Raw genomic sequence first — 27182 nt, 5'->3', positions numbered from 1 at the left:
GGCAGGAAGAGGTGACTAAGACCAGGTACTGGATGAAAGCATCACTGCCCACACAATGCAAGAATTTATGCCTCTAACATAGTTTTAGCAAAAAATTCACTCTGACCACGCCACTTGATCTGCAGTCAAACACTGACTTTAGACAAGCCACAGTTGTACACAGGAAGAAAGCTTCAGTCCCCACACACTTTAAAAAAAATTTAAAAAAACAGTTAATTTTTAAAAATACTTATCCCATGAATGCTTCTCTGGCTGGGTGAATCTTCTCTGAACCACTGCCAGAGTCAGTACAGATATGACATGGCTGAAAGCAAGCGTACAAGTTGGCCAGATATCCCAAGAAGAGGAAGAAACTTGCTATTTGTACAAACCACATTAGTGTGCCCATGAAATTATTGCTCATTCATTACTTCCTTCACCTCAACAGCCCCAAAACACAGCTATGCAAAGCAACTGAGACATCATGAGCAGCATTTTTTATAAAACCTGAACTTCAGCTGGCAGCTGACAGAGAGTGCTTAAAGTAAAACACAGGATATGAGGAAAACATTTAATACACATTCTGTCACTCTCCAAATGACCTTGCAAAAGACAGAAATTGTTTCTAGATGGAGGCAAGTCCCTGTAATAAAGGCTGAGAAAAGATCTTTTCCTCCATCCATCCAGGAGTCCACATACAATGGAATCAGTATCCAGCCAGAAGGACTAAGCTAGTCAAAACTCAATAATTTTTGTGCTAAAATTATAGAAAAAACTATTCAGAAACGTTTTTGAAGAGAAACCCCAGTCACTGCTGTGCAATCCTGAACCCAAGAACCTGAACTCCAAGTATTCCCAAACTCTGTTGGGTAAAATGAAGAGAATCCATGATATGCCACCTTGCTCCCAGAATCATTCCAGAGTTACCACAGACAAGAATAATAGCTGTAATTACTGAAGAACTTATTTTGGTTTTCAGTCTGCAGAGCTGTTGCTTGTTTGGGATTTTTTCAGGCTAAAGCAGACTACCTTTAGCATGGCTGAGAAAATGGAGCTCTAAGGCAGCCCCTCAAGAGCCACAGGAGCTCATGAGCAAGATCTGCCTCACAGCCATCAAGACCATTTCCTAGCAGACACCAGAGCAGTCACCTCAAATGCCTTTATTTGACTTTGGTTACAGAAACCTTCTTGATCACAGCAGAACGGCTGAACCAGCTCACAGGCAGTTCTGGGATTCTGAGACTGGGAACAGATGAGACATTCCAGGAAAAAAAACATTTCAGCTGGTAACTGGTCTGAAACAAATATGTTTTACCACTACGTTTCAGAGCAAGTCAACCAAATCTCTGGTGTTTGAACAGCTACTACGCTTGCTATTTTTCATAATATGAATAATGATGGATTTATTACCAGTTACTTCCTCAGTTGCTCTGTTTCATGACGATCATATAATAAGATACAGCTACACATACCTTACATAATCTCCTGAAACTTTGAAGGTGCTATTTTTATCTTCTTTAAACGCACAAGAGCAATAGTAACATTTTTGTTACGGCTGAGTTGCTCAATATAAAACCCCACCTAGCACTGACACATTTCATGTTCATTTTAAGAAAACAACCTAGCACCACAGGTCCATTTCATTAAAAAAGAAGTAAAATTAAAAAGACATGAATAAAGACAACATTGCTTTGATCCACATTCCAGGGCAGCAAAGGGATCAAACACAAGGTTAACCCCCACATATCGCAGAAAACTCCCTTCAACAGGTAAACCTTGCAAATACAGGCAAACTCTGAAGACCCTCTACAAAGCCAGGTCTAGCCTTTAGCTTGCTTGCTTGTGTAGTTCCATAAGATTTGTTGAAATTCACTAAGAAAAAAAATGTTGATGGGTTGCCAAGCTGGCCCAGCAGTTTGCTGCCCCTGAAAAGAGATGGGATCTGTTCTTCTCTTTCTCATTTCTCTTCCTTTCCCTGGAAGAGCACCTCAGCTCACCTCATCTGCTCCACCACATGCTTCCAAGAACTGATCCCATCCTTTAACCCAGAAGAAAACCAATCCCAGAAAAACCAAGTACACGGGATAGCTTTCCTACCCATTTAGCGTGTCAGCCACGCACACATGTAGTGAACCACCAAGCTGGCCCAAGGTTAAGACACCAAACACTCCAACAAAACATCACCAGCTTTTGGTGGCAGTCAGCTCTTAGCATGGCCCACATCGTTTGAGAAAAGATGTGCCTCTCTTCCAGGGGAAAAGTTTTTCAACCTCTTCAAAGTGTAGAGCTTTCACACACACACAAAAAAATTACTATTTAAATACCCGAAGAGGTAAAAGTGACCTGCCTCTCTGACAGCTGCATGTGTGCTGTCTTCCTGAAACTCTACTGAGCACTGTCAAACTGACCTGAAAGGCAACTTCACATCACCTACAGACATGTCATCTTAGCTTGAATGAATTTTAAATGAGACCCCTGGGGAATAAATCTTCCTAAGGAAGAGCTGGACTGTTGGACACGAAAGATCTAAGGAGTTCTCAGAGATGAACAGAGGCAAAACAAAGTCAGGCTGTTATAGCACAGGACTCTTTGACTGAATTTTTCAAAAAATCATCCATTTTCCAAACACCTGTGAGAACTTCTCCTGCTCCTGGGAAGAAGAGTGGAATCCTTTCCAAGTAAATGAAGACAAATGACACATTTACCAAAATTAGCTAAGGCTTAGATTAGCAAGACATCTTGCAATGCCATTCTCCTACTGAAGGCTGTACCAACATTTTCAAAGGACGCTGGGGAGGCAAATTATCCAACAACTCAACCAGGCATTACAAGTGTTACCACACACCTAAACTGCATCAGCTGCCACAGCCTTTGCAATGCTCCTCTGACTTCCCATGTGTTAACAGTGTAATCCACCTTTGCTAGCAAGGAACTCCACAGAGATTTTTTCCTGACCTTTTTTTTAGCATCAGCTCGAGAACAAAAAACTGCATATCGAATGTGAATTAAGTCTGAGTACACATTAGAGATGTCATCAACTCAAACAGCATTTGCTCTCCACTCCTACAGCTCCTCTCATAGTCTTGCTCAATTCTCTTGAAGCTTTTTGGAAAATAAATACAATGCCTCTTCAAAAACTGCTAAATGTGATGACTACGTGTAATGTTATAAAATAGCCTACCAGTAAAGCATATCAAAAGAACCAGTTCATGAAAAATCACACACAGACTGTGACATTCCAGTTTATTCACTTCTAAAGCATCATAAAAGGCTATTTTGATTGCTTTCCCCTCACAGGGCTGTCCTGGTTTCAGCTGGGGTAATTATTTTCTTCCCAGAAGCTGGTACAGAGCTGTGTTTCAGATTTAGGATGAGAATAATACTGGTAACACACTGATGTTGTAGTCACTGTCGAGTAGTGCTCACACCAGGTCAACAGCTCTTCAGTTTTTCGCCCCACCAGTGAGGAGGCCTGGGGTGAACAATAGGCTGGGAAGGGATACAGCCAGGACAGCTGACCTTAACTGGCCAAAGGAATAATCCATACTATATGGCACCACAAAAAATTTGTTTTGGCTAAACAAAAACACTGGGGAGAGGCAGTGCACTGCCTGCTGCTTGGAGACTGGGTGGGCATCAATCAGTAGGTGGTGAGCAATTACACTAATCATCACTCGTTTGTATACTCTTTTTCAGTTGTTACTCTTCTACCTTCCTTTTCAGTTCTTCTACACTGTCTTTATCTCAGCCCAGGAGTTTTGCCTTCTTTCCAATTCTCTTCCCCATCCCACCAATGTGGGGGGAAAGTGACTGAACAACTGTGTGGTGTTTAACTGCCTGACAGGATAAACCACAAGGCCTTCATTATAATCATAATTTAAAAAAATAAAGCTAGGTGCCCAACAGCCAGGGAGGGGAAAAAAGCTAACCAAAAAATAACAACAAACCAACTGACAGACCAGGGGAAAAGAAACCTCTATCACCAAACTCACTCACTTTTGGCCTCAACTTTTTGACTTCAGAATTCCTGGGATGATAAACAAAATAATACAACAAATAACAGAAACAAACAAAAGACGACAATGTTACGGCTGGTGAGCTTTTTCATAAAACATTAAAAATGCATGCATTGTGCATCTAGATGATGGCAAATCTGCCTCTAGCATAAGATGCAGAGGCAAGAAGTACTTTGTACTCACAATCATGCTGCAGAGATATGCTTCTCTTGGAAATTGTTTACTCCGTCTCTTGCTGTGACCATGTACAGTAACTGGAGTATCATAGTTAGAGATGGACAGAATAAACAAAAGCAACCTGACCCACCAAGAAAGCATCTGCCAGCACTTGAGCCATTGTTCTGCACAATATCAAGGCTTGAATTCTGACATAATCCCCTGACATCTCGGGTGATGTCAGCATGAGCAGCTATTAGAATGAAGAATGATCCCCCACAAGACATTAATTCAGAAATAATTGATGGTCTCGCAATACATATTTCTCCCTAAACATTCTCCTAAATGGACTTTAATATCTTTGAGCCAGAAAGGAAAGCAGGCCTTTTAAAAAAGCTTGTGATATTTTTGTCTTGTGCCAAAGCCTTCTGAATTTTTAGCTTTTCCAACTCCTTGAAGTTTAATTCCACACTTGTGCTTTGATATAATAAAAGCTCCTCATTCCTTTCCAAGGATGCTCAGAGCTTTAACATTACACTAAGCAAGACCAACCTACATATTTTACCTTCCCCCAGTCCTTCTCACCCCCTCTCTCAATTCCCATTTAAGGAAAGAGAACGTTCTCCTATCTGAATCCGTACCTAGTAGTTTGGCAGAGATGAACATCACAGAAAGGGAGGAAAGAAGAAAGCAGGGAGGAGAAGAAAAATCATCTCCCCATTTTTATTTCAGCCTTGAAAACTTCTGCTCCAATCCTCTCTAATATACAACTATCTTGTCCTATCATCCTCCAATAGTCAGTACTTGGGAGAATTTTTCTAGCAGTTTTTTCCTCTAGTAAAGGATTCAAATCCTTGCTGCCAGTTAGTTTTGACATCTACAAATATATGAAGCATGCACAGACACAGAGCTCTGTTGCAACTCCCTGACCAAAAATACGTTTAAGTGTCAAATCAGAATCACAGAAGCACAGATCGCTCACTAGTAGCCACATCAGCAATGAAGGAGATCTGGCTGACATTTAATGGATTCCCTTCCTCACAGTTTCAAAATTTAAATTAATAGCTGAAGATGACCTAGAAATAAAGTTAAGCACAATAAAAAAAGTAACTTCTGAAAATTTAGTCTATGCTACAAACCAACAACTCGAGTTTGGACAGAGCTGCAGCCACTAGATCAAGTCATCAAAAGGGAGAATTTAGATGCTGGGCACTGAAAGAAGTCTTTAAGTGTTCATCAAGTGCTAATCTCCACCATGAAAAGTCTCCAGACATACAGCTTTTCCCTGCTTATTGATTTTCTCACCAGGGATGCATAATGGAAGAATGACACTGGTCTCATGGAGATTTATCCACCCTTAGCTGCCTTCAGCAACCACAGGCTCAGCTTGGATGCAAACACTTAGTTTCTCAGGTTTCTCTGCTGACACAAATTCTGCAGCAAGAGCGTGAAGGGAGTGCAAGGACCATGCTCTGATGTTTAGTGTGTGAACAAAAGAAGAAATCCCCACTGTTGCTCAGCAGGAGAGCTCCTTCCCACTGGGCTATAAGTTTATTTCAACATGATGGTATGGTATTTCCTCTATGGTTTGTCTGCCAGGAAAGTAATTTCCTATTTTTGTCCTGTTATGAGCTAGTAGAAGCTGGCATTGATGGAGGCTGGGAAGAATGAGAGGTTGGTTGCTAGTGGTTTAACCAAACATGTGTTTACAATTACCCCATTCATCCCTGTCTGTGCAAAACTGTCTTTTTTGGAACGTCCCCATGGTCCTTGGATTTGGCCTCCAAAAAATCTGAAACAGACTCGCTAAGAAATACATTGTTTGAATATTACAGCTAGAGCAACAAAACTGTCCAATGGGTAATACTGCAACCATCAATGCAGTTGCTGGGCATTAAGATCAACATAGCTGCTTAACTCGTTGCTGCTGGCCAAAGGATGACAGGTCAACAGCAGGAGGGTAAGATAATGGGAAAAGCTCTTGCAGTCTTCCCCTGGAGTCCAACAAAAGAATACAACAGAAACAGGGCTTCGCGTTTCTTTCTCAAATATTCTACAGCATCTGCCCACAAGAAGAGAATGCAGAGATGGCCATGGTGTTCCCAGTAATTTGTCTAGGGCACTCATCACCTCTTTATCCAAGGACAGTGACGATCACCATTGTGCCAAAGCTCTTTTCAGAAACACACAGCACAATATAACCTAGACTTTCAACCCCTCTCATCCTCTCCCCAGTTCTCACTTCAGGGAAGAATAAACAGAGTCTGCTCCATTATCATGTGGTAAAGGAGGAATTTCTCACTGCTGATCCTTTCTCCAAGGAGAGGTCAAACTATTCCAGCAAATATGCCTTATCCCATCATACCTGAAACAGCATAATCTCAAAGACAGCAGTCTTGAAAGCTACAGAGCTCCAGAAGAGACACATTTCACTTCTCTCAGTATCAATGAGGTAGACTTTCATGCCATGTGCCTAGATTACTGGCAATTATTATTGGCAATCTACAAACTTGATATAACCTGTAATTTTACTTTGTATCATACGTCAAAGAACTGCACGTTTTCCTCTACCATTTTACTCACTCCAAAGTTATCATTTGATACCCAGGGATATAATGACCTAGCAGAGGTTTCTGAAACAATTCAGGAAGAAGGTCTCTCACACTAATTCACAGCAGAAGTTACATTATCCATGTATTACCCATGATATGCGAGAAGGTGCCCCACTCTGCTAAAAAGATCATCCACTTTAAAACAACTGATCTCCCTGACAGCTTTTGCTGTAGCCATTCAGGAGTGGTAATCTGCATTCCCCATGGGTTAACTAATTGGGATGCAATTAGCAGGTTTCATTAAAAGCTCTCTTGACTTGTAAATGAGCATTAGTGTTGGGCTTTGAAGAACCCACCCTTATTCATCCTGACTATATTTTTGTTCAATCCACACCTGAGTCTCTGGTCAATGCCACTACAGGTTGCCTGCCTGTAAAAACCCAAGCAGCAGCCATAAAGCTGCTGCCACCTTCTAAAGGAAAGTAATTCACCCAGTGCTCATATTCTCATGTTTTTGTGAGTGATTCCTCACTATTAAACAGAATTCCCTGGTCTTTTCTGTTACAGATACCAGGAAAGACAGAACTGTTTACAAGGGCACTACTCTAAAGCAGAGGATGAACTTGCAAAGCCTTCAGTCCTGAGAGCCACGTCCCTATGCTCTGTATGAACTGATCTATCTATGACTTATGAACAATCCTAGGAAGGCGAAGGGGGAAGGAAGTTTTCAGTCAATGGATGCACATTAGTGTGAATGTGAACATCTCTTTATTAAAGAGTTTCAAGAGACCTTGGCACTGATATTCAGTGCTCGTATGTACATCTGAAATCCAAAAAGCTGCTGGAAGCCATAAACGACACCATTTTCAGAGGAATGGACCTGTATAAAAAACGTAGTGTCTGTCTGTCTCTCTACACACGTACCTGCTGACAAGATGGCATCCAGGGGAATAAAGCATATAAGAAAAGAGAATGTTGAACATATCCAACCAAATCTTATTGAGTCAGGCTACCCTAGTTCTTTCATCACTGAAGACATTAAGAGACTGTTTGTGGCCAGGATGCTTCGTAGTGATCCATAGCTTTCTTTAATGATGCCTTCACAGTGGAATCTGACTTTCTAGGACAGTGCTCGCCACATTCCCCATGCGACAGAGGAGCCATATTGAGATAAAGGGAGAACTGCTGTCCAATTCAACAGATGGCATGAGAATAGGAAAGACCTGGCACGGGACTAGTTCAGAAGAGCACAGTTCAACATGTATAAAGAAAGAGAAATCAGGGAGGTGGCATCTGTTTACTTCATAGTATTACATTTCAAAACAACCACTGGTTTGGGAGAAAAAGTAACGGAAATCAAGACTATTTTGCCACATCCAAGTTTAGATTGCAACACACTCTCCTGACCAGCAGGCAGTGTAAAGATAGTAAACCTGTAAATAAAGCTCAATGCTAATAAAGGGATTCCTTGGTAACCTCATTCCTTGTAATTCCTAAAAAAGATCGTGGAGTTTCAACTTTTTGGTAAAGGATCTCCATTCCTAGATTTCCCTGGGTGAAGAGTTGCAACTGGTATATTTTGGACATGGCCAGGAGCAGGTCCAGTTTCCAAGAAAAACAATCCTAAATTCTTAGCCTGCTTTCCTACAGAAGGAGGCTTATGCAATCACACTGTAGCCAAGCCAGTTGGCAAGCTGCAAGCCTGACAGAGGCAGAGGTCTCGGGAGTTATCTTCCTTGTTTATGAAAACACTGGGCCAGGTGGGCACACTTAAGAAACACTGCACTGGGAACTGGCATCAATACTCTCATAGCTGAGACAAATCCAAAGAAAAGCAGGCTTCTTTAGTCTTAGTTTGGACAGAAATGTTGGCACAAAGTGAAGAAAAGCTTTTCCCCTGACCCCATTAATAAAGTTCACTCAGAGGTTTAAAATAAAAAGGCCAGCAGAAAATAGTAAGGGGTTTCACCACAGTGTTTGCTGCAACCAGTGAAATTTTTAATTCAGCAAATGCTTAAATGCATCCTTAAAGTGTATACCACTGAACATCAAAAGGCATCCCTCCACCTATTTCCCACATTTCAGTGGTCTGAAGAAGCACCTGAGTGCATTTCACACGCAAACATACACACACACACTTCCCAAGACAGAGCTGAGCTAGTATAAGCAAAAGTTACACCTAGAAATCTGGCCTCATTTAGCACCATCACTACCATAGCCACATGCAGAGGGGCACAGCAAAAGGGAGCAACACTAGGGTCCCACCCAGAGTGACACCACCCGGGGGCTCAAAGTGAGCCCCTCAGTTTGCCTGCAGCCACTGCTTCGTGTGCCCAGGGAAGCTGAGGGTGCCGCACAGTCTAGAGGGACATCTGCTCGTTTGGGGCTGTCAGAAAACAAATTCCCAGCACAACACTCGGGTGCTGCTGGCAGAAGCAGTGCATGACCCAGCTATGCCTCTCCTCTGCTAGCTGGGAACTCCCTGCCTTGGAAAGACACCTTTACAAGAAAGATCCAGATACTTTTTGCCCATTTACACCCCAAGCACAGATGAGAACGTGACCAAAGACTTCTAAAAAACCTTCGTAACTATTCCTGCTAGAGTCATTTAAGCACTCGCAAGACAGAGGGCTGCAAACACTTGTTTTATTCACAGAGTGCACACTATACACTTCAGCAGAACTGAGATGCAGAGATCCATTTTGCATTTAGGCAGAGCTTTTGGCCTATGCATTAAAAACACAGGAACACGCTACTGAAATCCAGGTGTGGCTGTACGTGAGGATAAAAGCCAACTCACACAGTCAAAGAGAGGGGATAGTTTGATTACCAAAACCAAGGGAAACCATGGAAGTACCACAAGATCTTTAATGTGTAGCCAGGGCAAACAAGACCTACTTTAAGAACAAATAATGTCCAAGTGAAGAAAATAAATCAGACCATAACATGGTAAAATGATCACCGGAGGCAAGCGTCAGGGTCTGCTGCTCTGTCAGTTTACTCGTTGCAGCAAGGCTACCAAACAGTACTCTTCAGGCTCTGCTGTTTGCTCTACACTGTACTGAATTTTAAAAAGACTCCAGTGTGACAGAAAGAAAACCCAAGCAGCTCTGATGTCAATGTATACCTGTACAAAGGCAGCCAGAGGAATTCAGCTCTGGAACAGCTCTCCTTATGCTGCTCTGGGAGGTTAAGCCCTGGAGGAAGACTAACAGCATGGGAAGAGCATCCTGCTTACCTCCCACACCCTGCCTCAGCCCCAAAACCATCACGAAGCCAGAGCTCTCATCTAAAGTTTCAAGCACATTTCACCTTTTCCAAGCAGGTTTTCTAATCTCCATGTGTTTGTGGGGTTTTTTTTTAACCTGTCCTCATAACTCACTCCTTTTAATCCTAGGATTAGCCTTGTTGCCCTTCTCTGTACCTTTTCTAGGGCTGTAAGTACCACTACCAGCCTCAGAATGCAGGAATAGATGGAGCTGGAGTATTAATGCATCCTTGCTACACATCCCACAACATCTCCGTTAAAACACATAAGCACCTTTACGAGGCAAAACAATTTCAGCTGCCCTCAGAAGCATAACTGAAGGTGGCAGATGCCCACATCCCTTCTATCCTGTCCCCTCCTGCTTTGCCCCAACCCCAAATTCATTCTGCCTTAGTGGAGAGAAAAGCAAACCACATTCTTTGAGTCTGTTTTAGAAAACCTGATCAATGCTGCTTTGACATACCAGCAACACATGTTCCCATTTCAACAAATGGGAGCATTTCAGGCAGACCACCACTTCAGATGGAGTGGGGCTCCTGGCTGCTGAATCAGCACTTTCCATCCTGCTGGCAATACAGAGTTATGCGACGCTTCAAAGGGAAGCGGGGAAAAGGGGGAAAGGGGTGGGAGGGGGCGCTGGCACTTAAGCAACAGAAGCGGGCAAGAGGATTGTGCAGGAGTTCATCTGCCAAACCAATTAACTGCAAACTGTTCTTACAAAGATGCCACAGTTTCAGCCCCGGCTCGCAGCTCCCCGGTTATACAATGAGAGCCATGCGTGCGCGCCTCTCCCCGGCGGGGAGCTGGGGCAGGAGAAGCTCCGCACTGCCCCCCAGGGAGGGTCTCCCGGGCCGGCGAGGGCCCGGGGCTCGGCAGGGCCGCGCTCCCTCGGGCACACGGCCGCCGCCGCGGACGGGCAGGAAGGTGGCAGCACTCCGGGGTGGCATTTCTGCCAACTGCCCACCCGCCAGCCCTCCCGCAAACCCCGAGCGCAGCGGGGGGAACGCCGGGGAGTTTCGGCGGCAGCAGCACCAGCAGTTGGCGGGGCAGCTCTTCGCTCTGCTCCAGCGCGGGGCGACGGGAAAGCCCGGCTGCCGGCACCGCCGGGGCGAGGCGCGCAGCGGGCGAGCAAACAAAACGCGGCAAGGAAGACCCGAGACGGGGGAAAGGGCCGATCCCCCGAGCTCCGCGGCCGCCGGCCGAGCGCCGTCCGACCCGGGCACTCCGCGCCGGGCGGGGGGCGCGCCTCGCGGGCACTGGGGGGGGGGGGGGGGGGGCTCGCCGGCGGCCCCAGGAAAAGGAAGTTTGCTCTCCTCCTCCTCCTCCCACCGGCCTTCACTACCGAGGAGCCGGCGAGCCCTCATCCACCCCGGCCCGGCCTCACCCCGCTGCGGCTCCCCAGGGCAGCGGCAGCCGCCGCCCCCCCTGCGCGCCCCGCGCCGCCCCCCGGCCCCTTACCTGCTGGGCGGCGGGCGGCCGGCGCCGTCCCCGCCGGGCGCCGCGCACCCGCCAAGTTTGGGGCGGGTCGGGGGAAGGGTCGTGAGCGGCGGGGACGGGAGCGCGGGCGGGCAGGGGGATCCTCCGGGCGGCGGGGCGGAGTGGGGCGCGGGCGGGGGAGAGCGAGCTCCCGGAGCCACGCGCCTCAAAACCAACAATAAAAAAAAAAAAAGAAAAAAACTGCAAAAAATCAAATTAAAAATCAAACTATTTAAAAATTAAAAAAAAAAAAAGCAATTAAACAAGTCAAAAGGGAAAAAAATGGGGGGGGGGGGGGAAAGGCAAAACACACCCAACGCGAACGGGGACGTTCGCGCCTCCGCAAGGCGTCCCCGGGCTGCGGGAGGAATCTGCGGAGAAAACTTCTGCCCGCCTGTCCGCGCTGCCGGCTCCGGTGCTAACGGCGCCCGCCGCCGCCGCGTTCTCCCCTCGCGCCCAGCTGACTCCCGGCGGGCCCCGCCCCGCTCCCGCCCCGCTCCCGCCCCGCTCCCGCCCCGCTCCCGCCCCCGCCGCACGCAGCCGCAGCCCCGGCCCGCGCCCCGCCGAGGGCAGGGGGCGGCCGGGAGCCCCGGCGGCCGCGGGCGGTGTGGCGGCGGCGCCCCGGCCCGCCCTGCCGCGTCCCGGGGCGAGCGGCGCTGGAGGCGGCAGATCGTGGGGCTGTGGCGGGTCTCCTGCCCTCTAAGAAAAGCTCACCCGCAGGTAGCACCGGCGCGTGCTTTTCTTGGGAAGGGCTGTTTTTTCCTTAAAATAAAACCGACGGAGCATCTCCACACGCTAGGCATTTGTGCTTGCACGTTTTCTTTAACCTCATCGATCCTGTTCTCACATTTTCCCCGCAAAACCACGCAGCGCAAGTGCCCCAGCTCCCCTTGCTGCGCTCCAGAGCGCACGGAGCAGGCTCCCGGCGTGTGCCAGCAGTACGGTGGGATGTTCAGAGCTCCTCCGTCCTGCAGAGCGCCCTGCTCTCCCGGGATCCTCAGGCTGCCACTTGCACTCCTACAAACAGCTGCTGCGAACTTCTGTGCACTGGGACCTTTGCTATTTCACCACGGCAGTTCCGAGCCCTCTGATTTGCGAGCAGCTTGCGAGTAACTAGGACTGTGGAAAAGCTTTCTAAGGGAAGCAAAGCTGCACGCTTCCCTAAGAGCTATTGTTTTAAAACGTATTGGCTTCGAACAAGAGCCGTCACACTCTGAGAAGAGGGATATTTACTTCACTAGACGCAAGAACACTTCTCATAAGAAAGTGGTCAGCCCTATAAAAGGAGATTGAGCCCAAGGAGAAGTGGGAGAAATCTCCGGGCTTTTCCTCCTAGACAGATGCATGTACACCAATGGGAATATTGTGGCTAAGCGCCCGAACTGAATATATTTTGAAATGTAACATGATACCTTCTTTGCTCTTGCTCTTTCTTCCTCCATGGCTCTTCTTTACTCGATTTAAAGGAATGTTTTTCTTATCAGCCCCCCACTCCGGTCCCCGTGCTTCCCGCCATGCTCTGTTCTCTCTCTGTTCTCACCACTCACTCTCCCTTGTACAAGTCCTCAGATAATCTCTCCAGTTTCCTTGAGTGTGTCACCTCAGCCTCTTGGACACACGTGCCACTCTGCCGCCTGCTCGCTGCTCACCCTGTTCATGCCACCAGCCCCCCGGCCTCTCCTCAGCACCGCGCTTCCCTCGGCCATCTCCACTTGATGCAGTGCTCTTCAGTCTGTCAGCACCACTGCCGCCTGTCCTGTCCTGTCCTGTCCTGTCCTGGCCTGGCCTGGCCTGGCCTGGCCTGGCCCAGTCCATTGGGAGCTTGTTCCGTGGGCTGTCACTTCCCAGTCTCGTTCAGCCCTCTCTTCCCAACGCCGGGCTGCTCTGTCCTGCCTTCCTGTGAGCCGCTATTCACCCTGATCTTGAAATGTGTGGGTCTACTCTGAGGAGTGCTGGTGCCTCACCAAAGGAGAAGCTGTCTCCTGTCCAGGTTACTATTTAGTGAAAAGGTGGTATCAGATTCTGCCTGAGATTACTCCAGAGACAAGGAGGCACTTACTCACAGTAGGCTGGCATCACAGTCCCACATGCTTACATAAGAAACTTTCTGCATATGTAGATCCAGCCCAGATTGGAAGGGAACTCCAAAGATCACCTGGCCCAACTTTTTATGGGAAAGGGATGAGATGATCACCCTGTCCAGTCACATCTTAAAAGCTTCCAGTTGTGGGCACTCCACCCCATCCCTGGGGATGATTTTCCAACGGGTGGTTGTCCTAAGTGTAAAAAAAAAAAAAAATTTTTCAGTGAATCAAAATCAGGAGAAACCTCTCCTCAAGCAGCTTGTACCTGTTGCTGCTTGTCTGCTCCCTGTTCCTCCCTGTAAAGTGAATATCTCCATCTTTTTTCGCAGCCGTGCATGTACCTGTATGATTTGGCTGGGGTTTGTGCAATAGGTGTCCAGTTCTTGCTGCTTTCGCAGAACCCGCTGCTGTGGGGACAGCCAAGTACTTCAACACATGCCTCTTCTACACACTGTTTAATGCTATTTGCCCCTGGCACATTCCTTAGCTGTGCAATGCAACAGTTATACTTTGTCATCTGTAGTATTTCCACCCTAGAATATCAATTTACAGCCCTGCGTTACAGCGTGTCCTCAAAAAGTGAGAAGTGAGAGAAGTTATATAACTGGTCTGGTGCTGCAGAGCCAGCCAGCCACCAGCAGGATTGCATTGCAGGGATTCCCACCTTCTAAAACATCCGCTTCTTCCCCAAAAGTCCTGCTGCCTCAATCTCTAAGGCAATTTACATGCTTCATCTTGAAACCAGACGACCTTTATGACAGTGATGCTCTGCATCCAACACTGAAGGGAAACTGGAGGAATAGAGCTCAGGTATTTTTGAAGCATCACACAGGCAGCCACCTGGCTGCCTTCCAGTATGCTCTTCCTTTGAGTGTGCTCACTGTTTCTCATATATAAGACTGCTGATCCATCAGTTAATCATATTAAGTACCTAAAATTAACTTTTAAATTATTAATGCATGAGAACATATCCGTTTGCCATGTACAATATTTTAAAGGATTACAGTGTGTACACTGAGTGCCATTAACATTACATTTTGAAGACAGTAAATTGACTTGTATGGAAATCAGAAGAGTTGATGGATTCCTCTATAGATGCCTTTGACAATGATGAAATGTTTAGTTGAATTATTATTAAGCACGTGTCTGTACTTTCTAATATTTCTAAATTTCTTTCCAATACATACAAAAATAAGCAGCTACTGAAGTCTTATTAGTATATTATTTTTCATATTGTGGTGGGTTAAAAATGTAGATACATATGAATATTGAAAATACTCATCTGACAAATAAAAACACTAGGAAAGATATGTTTAGTTTCCTAGACTACAGCTGTATCGTTCAAGACAAAACTGTACTGTCATAAGATTGTTTATCCAAAATAGCACCACTAAAATGGTGAAGTGAAGAAGTAGCAATGCATCTTTTTGGTAGCAGTGAAGGACATGCTTAGCTTTTCTCTTAAGTAATGATCTCTAGCAACACCCTACACAATGCTGTATCATGAAAATAACAGCCTAAAATGCTGCTATTTTCTCTAAGAAAAAAAAGATGATCATTTTCCGCAAGAAAAAGCACACAAAACATAATGTTGGCAATAATGTACTCTGACTATGTAAACATTATTCCTGCTCAAGGACAGTCTAAAAAGTAAAGGCAAACAGCCTTGGCAAAAACCTTGATGCCTTCAGGAGTTTGTGCCCAGGAGAAGTTTGTCCCAGCTCCCTGTTTTCTTCTTTCTGCAGTGGTTAAGGTTTGGGTTAGAGAAGACACATTCCTCTAACCCATGATGGAAGAAGAAGATGGAAGAACTAATGAAGATGGAAGAACTCGGGCTGTGCTCAAGGGAATCCAGGCCACTGGGGGAGAAGAGGGCTGGGCATGCAGTCCCCTCCTAGCTGGAGAGAGTCTTGCTGCCCTGCAGCTTCCAAGTTCAGAGCCTTGGCACAGTTGGGCTTAGGATATCACTTTATTCTCCAATGTACTTCTTCAAGATATCCAGAAAGCCCCGAAAAAGCTCTTTTTACCATGTATACTCCTCAGGAAACTTGCATTAACACAGGCTGCTCATGTGTTAAGGGTTCAAAACTGGGTCCAAAATATAAGCAGGATATAGGCATTCTTTATTTAGCTCTACATTTAAGACTCAATACCTGATAATAAATGGCTGTTGGAGTTTAAATACTGTGGACTTGGTTTGCTTTCTGCAAAGACTTGAACTCTGCAGGGTGACTTTTCATTTTGGAACTTAGCCAAAGGACATTAAGCTCTACAATTCAGTTAGTTCCAAGAGAGAAAAAGGTCATTTTCAAGTTTTATTAAATAGACTAATGAAAACTGTCTAGTAGATATGAAGTTTTCTTTAGAAACATTATTATATTTCATATATATACTGAGAACAGGCATAATTTTCTTTTCTATTACATTGATTTAGGAAATGAAAATCCAATAGCAGAAGATCTGAAGTGATCAGAATCTTGCCACTGCTTTCCCTCTCAAAGGAACTTTCATGAAAGCATTATATGAAAGTTGCATTAAGCATGATCTTTAACTAATAGAATGCACTGATAAAAGAATCCAGCTATCTAAAAAGGGTCAACTTGGTCATTATTGCCTGGTAGGTATATAGGCAGAAGTGCTGACCAACCTTTGAAATTATAATAAGTTTCTTTTGTCATGGACAAAGCTTTTCACCTTAAATAGACAGGAAGTCTTCTAACACAGTAGAATTTTAATAATGCTTAATCTGGAACAAAACCAACTCAAAATTATCTCTGTTGCTTTTACTATAAATGAAGCAAATGCTTAAAATATTTTTAAAAGTTGTCCAGAAAAAAACAAGCCTTTTTAACATCAAGATGGAAGTGGGCGGGGGAACATTCTCCTTCCTTTCTGTCTACATGCTTCTTTTCCACTGTATTTATTTCATCACTCAAAGTATGGTGGAGATTGTAAGGTGAGGGGGGAAATGAAAACACTGACAAAAAAAAACTAAAGTTTGTAAAAACACTCACTAAATATAGCTGTATGAGCTAAGGACTACAAATGTATTTTCAGTATTCACCAAAAGACTGAAAACACTGAGATTTTCAAAATTTTACTGAGTATTTGCTCAGTTCTGTTTTTTAACTGATTCAGCAAGAACTTCATCAAATGCATTAGTTTTAGAAGTTAGAGACTTAATCTTCTGCCCAGTTGTTAGCAAAAGGATTTTTTAATATCAGTTGAGTATAGAAAAGATTTTTTCTGTAGCCTCTATCTAAAGACTAGTGACAGAAGAAAATCTGTGGCATGACCATAACTGAATAAGCTCACTTTGTTCATAGACCACATTGTGGAGATCTACTTTTTGTTGCTAGGTAAGTTATATCTCTATTTACAGCTTTTTCAAAAGGCTGAATAGTCAGGGACATTTTGTAATTCGAGATGGAGTCCTAAGCTCTAGTGAGAGAGATGTGCTCTTCCTGGACTGTACAAAATAGAGCAGTTACACAAGGTGGTGTAGAGGAGAGGGGAATTTTAAGCCATACTGATCATTCAAACAGAAACTACATTAAAAAGACGAATACATTCAGCCCACCCTTCTACAAATACACATCTGTTCCCACCACTAGCTCCACAATTAACACATAGACTGATTCAACACGAAGAATTATAAATTGCTGTATTCTCTCAGTTCCAATGAAGTGATGAAGAAAATGGGCAATTTTGGACATCAAAGGTGTTAAGTGAAATTACACCTTAAAAGTGATTACTTTCCCCAAATCAAAGTCAGCTGATTTCTTGATGCATAATAAGTTTTCAGCAAGGATGCCAAATAACACTAGAAGAAAAACTCAAAATTCTATAGCAATAGGAGGAGATTCAGTTCAAAATGTACTTTATATTCTCATTTATGACATGAGAAATCAGGATTTATTCAAAATGTAGTGCTCATTCACAGCTTTGCCACAGATAAGGAGAGAAGGCAACAAAAATTGTGACTCAGAATGAAATCCAGCCACACTGCAGTCAGTGGCAAAACTCTTAGGGAGCTTAGTGTGACTGTGATTTTGTCTCAAGTATTTTCTTGGTTCCTGAGGGAGGGGTGATTAAAATAATAATAAAGACAAAGAGAAAATCTTCAATGTCATAGCTTGCCTGCAGGCTGTAGCTTTTAGAACATATTTTCACAACAGCTGAAGCAGTATCATCAGGCTAGTGCCATCTGAAAACCAGAAACATTGGAACAGTGTAAACAAAAATAGATTACATAGAAGTAGGTTTTCCCAAGCTGAGAGAAGAGGCACACCAATCCAGCTGTATTGGACCCAAACCAGATCTTCCCTCAGTCAGTGTGCTGAGCTGTGTGCAGACCCCAGCACGCTCTGAATTAAAATGCAACTCTGTACAGCCTTGCAGGGAGCCAGTGTGCCTTTTGTTGGCTTGCAGGATATGGATGCAGAGCTGAGGTGTGTGATTTTCCCCACGTGCTATAGGCACCACCACTCTCCATAGCAGCCAAGTCATGCCTCAAGCCATTCTCCAGAGCAGGTGATGCGAAGTTTTGAGACCATTCCCATCTTGTGACTTTGAATAAACAAAATCCAGATGTCTAATTGTCAATTCAAGTCTAAACTAAACTTTTTCTATTTAAACTGCCATTTGCAGAGGAAGTAGTATTTTGCTTTCCTGGTGCCAGAATTGCCAAAAAAATTGCCAAATCAAAACCAATGTACACTGCGTTGTCATCTAAATTAATCCCTTGCCATACAGTTATAGTCTCTCACTAACTCTTCTTAGCCAATTAAGCCAAAACTTTCTCAGCAGTTGGCTGACAGGAAAGGATTCCCTTGCTCCATCCATACCAAGTAGTGCACTGGCTGCTTAAACAGAGCATTGAGAATTTGTGTTAAAATAGAAATTTTGTCTGCAGTGATTTAAAAGTATATTTTCTACAAGTCTTGTCTATTTATTCAGCTATACTAGAGGAGTAGGTAGTCATTCTCTGGTTTAAATTATTTTGTTCTGTTTGGAAAAATAGTCATCCAAGGAGACTGATGGGACTTGCACTGTCTGGCCAGAAGTAGGCATTTAGTGTACCTTTATTACAGAGAAATCTTGGGGGCTGAATTATAGGATTAACACAAAGTGATATACATCCTTTGATAAGAGAGCAGTCTTTCAACAGAAAGGACTGTCCTGTAGTTGCTATCCTGACAAAATGAAGATTTCTTGGAGGTCATTCCAGCCTTGATGATTCTACGATTCCTCTCCTCTCAAAACTGTGATGGCTGTCCTTTATCAACAAACATTTTTTCCATGATTGTCAGATGTATACATATAGTCTGCACATATTCTTGAGGCAATCTTTAACTTTCTTGAGAAGTAAGTTTTTGAAGATTCTTCATTTCACTATCGAAAAATGTAACTAAAGTTACTAAGGTCAAATTGCCTCTGTTTTCCTCTGATGCTTTAGCAGATGTGAAATAAAAAAAATAAAGTTGTATTACAACACAGTACCTCAGGCATTCATCTTCAGGAGCCTCTACATCCAGAGGCAGTGAGAATTCTCAGGGAGTCTCTCAGAAGCTACTACAGCAGCTGAGAGGAAATCTGGTGCTCCTCAGGAAACTCTCACCACCTCTAGCTGGAAGTTTGGGACAGGCAAGCTTGTCACCAATTGCCTAAGATTAAGCTGTTATTTATTCTGTTTTTCTAAACTTAGCCATGTAAAGGTGCACATCTGTCTAATCTCATATGCTAATTGGACCCCAAAATGTTTAGTGAAAGTGAACAGAGAACATCTTTGCAGAAAAGACTTTTAGAACAGTTACACCCACCAGCTAAGATCAGTTCTTTCTCCTTGACCAAAAGCCTTTTTAACACACACTAACTACTCAGTGAAGATTTAGACAGGCTGCTGCATGGCAAAAAGGCCTAGCTGGACTGGAGCTCCAGCAGTGAGGCTCCCTTGAAGCAGGAATGTGGCTCCTCTGTGATCGTGTGCCCACCTCAAGGGCATGGGTTCTGTTCCAAACAGCCCATATTCTAAGATGACAGATGACATCTCTGGTCTTACATTGATTGCTTTGTAGGTTCTCCCTCCTTCCCACAAAGATTTGGTGATCCTCTTATCCTAATATTGTTTGGCAAGCATTTGAACAGACCTTTATTTCAGCCATGCCTTAGGGATGAGATAATGTAGAAAATGCCACATTAAGAAACAACTAAACAAACTTCATTCTGTGAACCACAATGGAGTGATGATAGAGCTAGGATATTTACAGCAAATCAATGAATCTGTCTAATTACTATGCTTTAATTTAGATCATTTGCTTCTACAGTGGGAGGCAGACTACTGGTGGATTGTTCCTCCCTCTTTAAGACCTAGAGCTACATATGTCATATTGTGAAAATGAAATTGCATTCATATTACTCACTAGGAAGCAATTGGAGTCAGGCCAGGAGCAGATGGCAGCTCAAAAGGCAATCCTCTTCCTCCTTGTGAAGTACTATTACTTTGCACTTCAGTAGCAGTATTGATCAAGAAACTTGATGCTTTTTACAAACAATAATGAACGTAATTTTATAGTGCCCTGGTAGCAGAGTTAGTAGGATTTCTCTGCTTTAGCACATGGGGAAACTGATGCATGTCAGGTTTACAGCATTCCCATGTCCACAGTTTTCCAAGAGATTCCATTCTCCATCTGAAGAAAAATCAGCATCTCTAAAATCCCAGCATTCTGCCATAAGTGTGGCACTCAAACATCAAGGACATGAATTTAAGGGATCCTAGTTAGAGGCAGAGACAAAGCCATTGGCCAAAAAGAATTTCCCAAGCCCCACAAGAAAGGAAGTAGCTAGTGGACCAGGACCTGGAGGAGCTCAGTCCTGGGCTGTGCTTTGTAAGCTCTCCCTGTGAGCCCATGGGGAGTATCCAGCTACTCTTGAAACAGCTTGCCCACAAAAAACATCTCTTGAACAAGTTAAGCACTTGTTTAAAGTGGAATTGAATTTCTGAACGTGAATACCTGCTAGGCATTATACCTTGCAGCACAGCTGGATCTGGGGAACCTGCTGAGATGGTGAAACTCTCCATAAATAGACATCAGTATGTTTCCCCACTCAGGGCTGAGTAAAACTGAGTAATGAAAGAGATATTTTTAAAATGAAAGAAGCAGAAAGATTTTCCTACTTCTTACACTGATCTAGTAACCAATACAGTCATGATATTGAAATGTGAAGAATTTCAGCCCAGATGTTGGGGTACAATATAAAAAAGTTAATTTGACAGTAAGAAAAAGCTTGGATACTTCTCAGACCTTATTCTAATATGCATGGAGGTCAAAAACAAAACTGTCAAGCATGAAAAACATTGGGCACACAGCAAACAACTTTGTTATAAATTACAGTGCATAACCCAACAGCACACCTTTACTGGGTCTAAACTCTCTATAGAAGTGAAGCTAGGAAAACATGTAAGAGCCAAACATTATCTTCAGGTGTATGTTGAGTATGTGCGGAATATATGTCATGGTTTGCAAAGTTTGCAGTAGCACTTAGGTGGGTGTGAAACTTAGGTGGGTGGGATTTCTCCTCTTAAGGATTTTATTTCATGCTCACAGAAGGGTGATTTCTCATGAGTTTTTACAAGTGAACTGTTTCATAACAGAAATACTGTAAAATCATCTTTACCATGTAAGTTAGAAAAGGAGAAAAAGCTGAACCAGTGGCAAACTATGTAGGAGACAAAAAATACGAGTGTCTGAAGAGTGAAATTCCATTTTTCTACTAGCAGTTCAGAAAATTAGTTTCGCAAAGAGAAAGCTACTTTTATAAAAAGAGGTTTTACTTTATAGATTTTAATAAATGTGTTATCTGTGTGTATTTCAATGCTGACACTCACACCCTGTCGGGCTACTTTTCAAGAGAGCAGGCTGCATTATAAACTAGGATCCAGTTCTGGTCCCAGTGAGGTCAAGGTGCAAGTTGGAGTCAGGCTTGACTTCTTCATCTCTAAACTCTGCAGCACATGCTGTATAGTTAAAAGTCACTTTTTCTTTTGATTGTCTACATATTATTTTAGTTTTTCTCTATTTCCCAGAAAATGAAGTGAGGTATGCAGAGGTTATTTAAATTTTTGTCTTCTCAATTTCCCGTACATTGAGGCAATGAGGTAGAACACCTTTCTATTGTCGTGTGTGGATAGACCAAATGTTAAGAAACAACAAGAAATAGAAGTATTTCTCCAGAACAGTGGAGCACTAATTGATGGTAAGTTGTCAGAAAGCAAGCAGTACCTAATCCTAAGGTTCAGGTTGGACATTAGGAGGAATTTCTCCATAGAAAGGGTGGTTAGAAATTGGAAGGAGCTTCCCAGGGAGGTGATGGAGTCACTGACTCTGGAGGTATTTAAGGAAAGACTGGATGAGGCATTTGGTGCCATGGTCTAGTTGACATGGTAGTGTTAGGTCATAGGTTGGACTTGATGATCTAAGAGGTCTTTTCCAACTTAACTGAATCTTTGATTCTATAAAATACCAGTACTGAATCTTGTGGTCAGATAGCCCTTATATCTGCAGTGGAAAGCACCTTTCATTCAGGTGCACTGGGGAATGTGGCCCTCATGATAGCAAAATGCAGACACCCAGTATCACACGAGAATCATACATGGCTACATAATTCCAACATCATATCATGTGAATTCCTGCTGCCTTACTGAGCATGAATATCTCTGGGAAACACCAGTGCCTGTATCATATGATAGGACAGAGACCAAAGGGCATGCAGGAAAGAAAACAAGAGAGAGAAGAGTGTACCCTGGATTTCAAAAGGTAAAAAGATTGGATGTGGCCAATATGTTATGGGATGTGTATCCATGCTCTGGAGATTGATTATAAGAACAATACTTTTTAGTCATAATGTGTCACAACAAAGCAAGGATCACATTTAAAGACAAGTCTGCTAGTACAGAAGAGAGCTGATGTGGAATTGGAGGGCAGAGTTAAGTCCATGCTGTGACTGACATGGGACTCTTAATTTAGTGGATAACGTTCACATACAGACATCCTTCCAGCCTATGTTATATGCTGCATCAGCATATTCAGTGTTATTTACACCAAGGAAGTAAGTAAATTGTCTTCCATGAATAGCAAAAATCCCAGTCTCCATTTCTCCTTGAGAAATACAGAAGTCAGTAAAAGCAAGCCAACATCATAAATCAAATTATTTGTATTACAAAAGTTCCCAGGAGCTCTGGTCAGCATGACAGAAAGTCATTGCACTGGTCAAACATTGAAAAACATTTAATTAGCTTATAGAGCTATTAGTTGATCTCCATTTTACTGGGTGCACCCCATCATAGAATACCCCATAATTGGACTTGACCTTGGATACAATCATAGGAAGTCAAGGTGTTCTCACTTTCTCTGGCAGGAGGGTTTTGCAACAGCAACACAGCTTCACACTCACAGTGTGAGCACTAGTCTGCACTGCACAGAACCTTGACTGTATGATGACACCGGCATTGCTGTATCTGTCCAATCTGTCCCTGCTGTGCATGGGACCTAAGGACTACTGATAACAACAGGACCGGCTGGGAGAACTTGGGTAAGCAGGCCACCAACCCTCTAATTGTGGGTAGTCATAGCAGGCAAAGACTCTGAATCCTTGAAGACTTCTATCATCAAATTCGGTCTTAAGAAATTCTCCTACTTGGCATACAATCTCTTTCATGAGCTTGCAAAGCTAAATAATGAAGCAATTTAAGTTACTTCTCTTAGCTCTGTTCCTCCCAAATAGAAAACTATATTAGAACTGCATTCCTCAGGTAGTCTGCAACCATCTTCTAATTTCCAGCCTAAATATATTCACAGCCAATCTATTTCCTTTCTGACACCATTTGTCTGTCTGGTCTATTTGTGACTCAGTCCTTATTTATGACTCACCGGTGTGAAAGATAAGATTTGTGGCTTAGTGAGTGGCCTAATTGCCCAAGCAATGATTATGTTAGAAATACTCTAAGGGAACATGTGAGCGCCCTTCTTAAAGTCCAATTAATGAAATATATTTACATCTAAACAACCATAAATAAAAATTTTAAAATGTACTTGATCTGGAATTTTCTGGATAAATATTTATGCTGTGTTTGCTCATCAACACTGCAATTTTCATCCCGATCCTCTTGTTCAACATGTACAAAGAAAAGGCAAGGTGGTGTGGAATATATGATGATGCTACCTTTCACTGTTTGATTAGACTCCAGCTGTGGGAGTGACTAGCTTTCATGATGTCTGTGCTAGGCTGTGGTTAATGTGAGCTTGGTGGAGCCAATGGTATGAGGATGACTTGGCAGAGCAGCTGGAACAAGTGGCAAAAGTTATCTTGGTCACCCACCTGAGAGAACATGTTCTGGCTTTGGTTCATCAGCTCTGTCCCATAAAGATCTGGCTGGAATTTCAGCTGCTTACGGATGTTAGGGTAACAGCAGTGGACAGCAAGTGTTTTCAAAATGTGCTTAGATCTCAGTTCTGCAACACACTAATCATGCTTGGATTGAAGATTTTGCAAGAGCAAAATTAAAAGTTCATAAAGGCTGCTCAGAGAAGGCCCAGGAGCAGTTATCCATTACTGGTAGTTGTTCATTTTATTATTCTGGAAGTACAGTCTAGAGACTTCAGTGACAGACAATCTTCATTGTCCTCAGCAATGGGAGGACAATAAAGGGCCAGAACAAATGGCCAGTTTTTTTCCACATTTGGTGGAGAATTAGCAAACATTTTCTTGGAGGATGTTTTTCTTTTCTGATGGCAGTAGATCAAATCCCAGTTTCAGCTCTGTTACAAACCATCTATTCCTTGAGTGTTACTAGGGACTCCATCCTCTGGTAGCACAGATCAAACACAGTGCTGTGTCAGTCACCCAAACTGTGCTGATGTACGCTCGCTGCGTCACTTCAGCGAGGACAACGGTGTTACACCAGCTGACACCAGCACAGGATCTGGCCCTCGGACTCTGTCAATGCCATGAAGTATCCCCCTTCTCTTTCTGCTTCTTCCTCAGCGCAGGGAGATTATTCTGGCTGACTGCAACCAGGAGCCAGGTGCAGCTTAGCTCCCTTCCTGCACCCAGCCTCTCTAGCTCATTAGATCCCAGAGGAACAGGGGGTGTGGGAGGGGAGAAGATCCGGCCCTTTAGAGGTGGTTCCATTTATAAATATTGACTTTAATGCTAATTTCATGTAGTTGCTTGTAAAAGTCTTTTAGGCTGAAGCAGAAGGCACACTGCAGATGGCAAGGATATTTTTCACAGTTTTTATGGTGGATAACAATATACTTGACATTTTGCTCATTAAATGTGAGCCCTGGTATGTGAGTAAACATGCTAGGCATCTGCGCTCTAAAATTACCAGTGTGAAAAGCAACAACTCAAATGTTTCAGTCAATAAATGTACAGCACAGAAGCAACATTCAGCAACTTTCTGAATGCCGTGTGCAAGGCGAGGACTGAGTTTGCAGTATTACATGGAACACTCTAGAACCAACAAGGAAGAAATAACATATTGCTTTACAGTCCATATTTTTGAGGGAGAGGATTACATCCAAAAATCTCTAAAGTCAACGTAAACACGTGGTAGACCATACCCATCAATTTGTGTTTCTAGGGGAAATAACATGTGCCTTGTCAAGCCGCAAAACTACATTGGAAAGAAAGGAGTGGAGCCAGAATTAGCTGAAAAGGTGGAAGAGGCGGTCTGTGGAGGAAAACTTCTTGCCATTGTGAAGAACTGTAGGCTGGGACAATAAGGGGCAGAAGGACAGATGCGTGGTGCAGTGTGAGTGGTCGTGATGAGTGACTGACCATGAGGAGGTCAAACAGAACAGGTGCCACAGAACTACCACAGGCACCTTTCTGCCGCTCACTGTTGGGTTTTCACACATTCTTAGAGAAATTAACAAAAGAAAGGATGAAAACTCAGGTGGAAAGAAAAGCTCAAAGGGTAAGATAGGTATAGGATATTAATCTATGCTTTCTGCTTGACTTTTCAACATTTTGGAGATACTGTCTTGAGACAACTGCAATTCTGAGTGAACCAAAACACACCTGAGGAAAACAAAATTTAGCTTAGGACATCTTGTGATGTTCACGACTTAAGGCTCTTCCAGAAACCACTACCACACAGACAACTACAGCAAAGTTAAAATTTTAAAAAGAAGGGATAGCTAGATTGAAGTAAACAGAAGACTGGTGCCTCATAGTTTTACTCATGGATTTAGCATTTGTTTTGGCATATTTCTTTCTGAGAAGACAAACAATTTGTTACTTAAATCTGTATTATGGAAATGGGTATGAAGAAAGTGAGACTTGCCATATGAAATGATGATTTATTTAAAAAAAGACCGGGAGCATTAAGGTAATGCTGACTTCTTCATTAGTCTCCATCTCTCACAGCAGTGCTGACCTATAAACATGGTTTTATATCACAATATAAACAGATGTCTTCTCCCTTTTTTCACTCCTTCATCTTCCCTTTTGTCTCCCAATGAATTTACCTTCATCCCAGTGTTAAATTCCTATTTTCTTTGACAGCTACTGTTCAAGTCATGTCTCATATCTCCCTCCAAATAAAACTATTTAAACTTTTGTTATCTGCAGGGAGTCAGCTATTTGGTACATCACATCATGATGTTAGAGACATTATTAAAAAGAAAAGATTTTAAAATCAACTTGAAACGGGAACTCTGGTATTAACTAGACTATACTACTTACTGCAGTAGAGGGTTCTGCCAACTAAAGCAGTGGATAAAACTCCTGTTAAGGTAAGTGGAAATGAGGTTAGATCTGTAATTGACCGAACTAAAAGAGACAGAATGGATTCTACTCAAAAAGAGGGTAAGTATTTTAAACCTTTCACCTTTAGACTCATCCAGCCACCTAATCTAAGAACTCTCATGCTTTCTGCACTGCCTGCATAACCATCTTGCTGCACTTCTTTTTCCAATAGTTACAGGCAATCAAACTTGAATGAAAACCAAACCAAACAACTAAATTCTGTATTTGTGACAGAAGAGTTAATTGGCAGTCTCATATATCACACTTAGCAAAATCATTAGAAGAATTATTGAAATCCCAGAATAGGGTAAATTAATCTGCATAACAATCTGTACATTAGGACATCTTCCTGGTATTTGAGAGTTTATCCCTAAAACATCTTCATCTCTCTTCTTAAGTACTTCATTCTCAGAGGTAGGCCCCAATTCATTTATAAACAACTTCAAAGCTAAGAGGGTCAACTGTAGTTACAAGGTGTCCAGAAGTTTCTGTGACAGCTAGGTATATAATTTTTGGTGGAGAAATTAAATATGCAGGAAGATCCATCTGGTCAGATTATTTCTGAAGGTTTAATATCAGATCTGATGGAACAATGACCACCATATCAGATTAACCAGCTGTATAGCTGTCTGCATCAAGGAGTGTAAATTCCTACACTGATATCACCTTCTTGAAAGGGGTGTGTGACAAACTGTATTAAATAGAAAAAGAAAAAAAGAAAAAAAAGAAAAAAAAAAAAAAGAAAAAAAAAGAAAAAAAAAAAAGAAGAGATGAGTGAGGGGAGCAAATATGCAAAATGTAAATGTTAAACAGCACTGAACTGAGACCCACTAATTAA

General features: G+C 43.1%; 1 protein-coding gene across 5 annotated transcripts in view; it reads right to left on the bottom strand.

Annotated features, from left to right (window-relative positions):
• GRB10 (growth factor receptor bound protein 10) overlaps positions 1 to 11928 on the bottom strand; it is a 144679-nt gene extending 132751 nt beyond the window's left edge. The window contains exons 1-2 of one of the 5 annotated variants that reach the window (XM_063399300.1): positions 11761 to 11927; positions 11430 to 11648 (exon numbers count right to left, since the gene is read on the bottom strand). The gene's annotated coding sequence lies outside the window, so the exon portion shown is untranslated. Of the gene's footprint in view, positions 1 to 11429; positions 11649 to 11760 lie in introns of those variants that run through there. The other 4 variants (XR_010080592.1, XM_063399290.1, XM_063399324.1 and 1 more) reach the window with 4 other exon arrangements.
• Positions 11929 to 27182: the final 15254 nt, after the last annotated feature.

The sequence above is a fragment of the Prinia subflava genome, chromosome 1 (genome assembly GCF_021018805.1).
Source record: "Prinia subflava isolate CZ2003 ecotype Zambia chromosome 1, Cam_Psub_1.2, whole genome shotgun sequence".
Lineage (NCBI taxonomy): Eukaryota > Metazoa > Chordata > Aves > Passeriformes > Cisticolidae > Prinia > Prinia subflava.
Note: the sequence above shows the minus strand (reverse complement) of the source record. Positions and strands in the feature narration are given on the sequence as shown.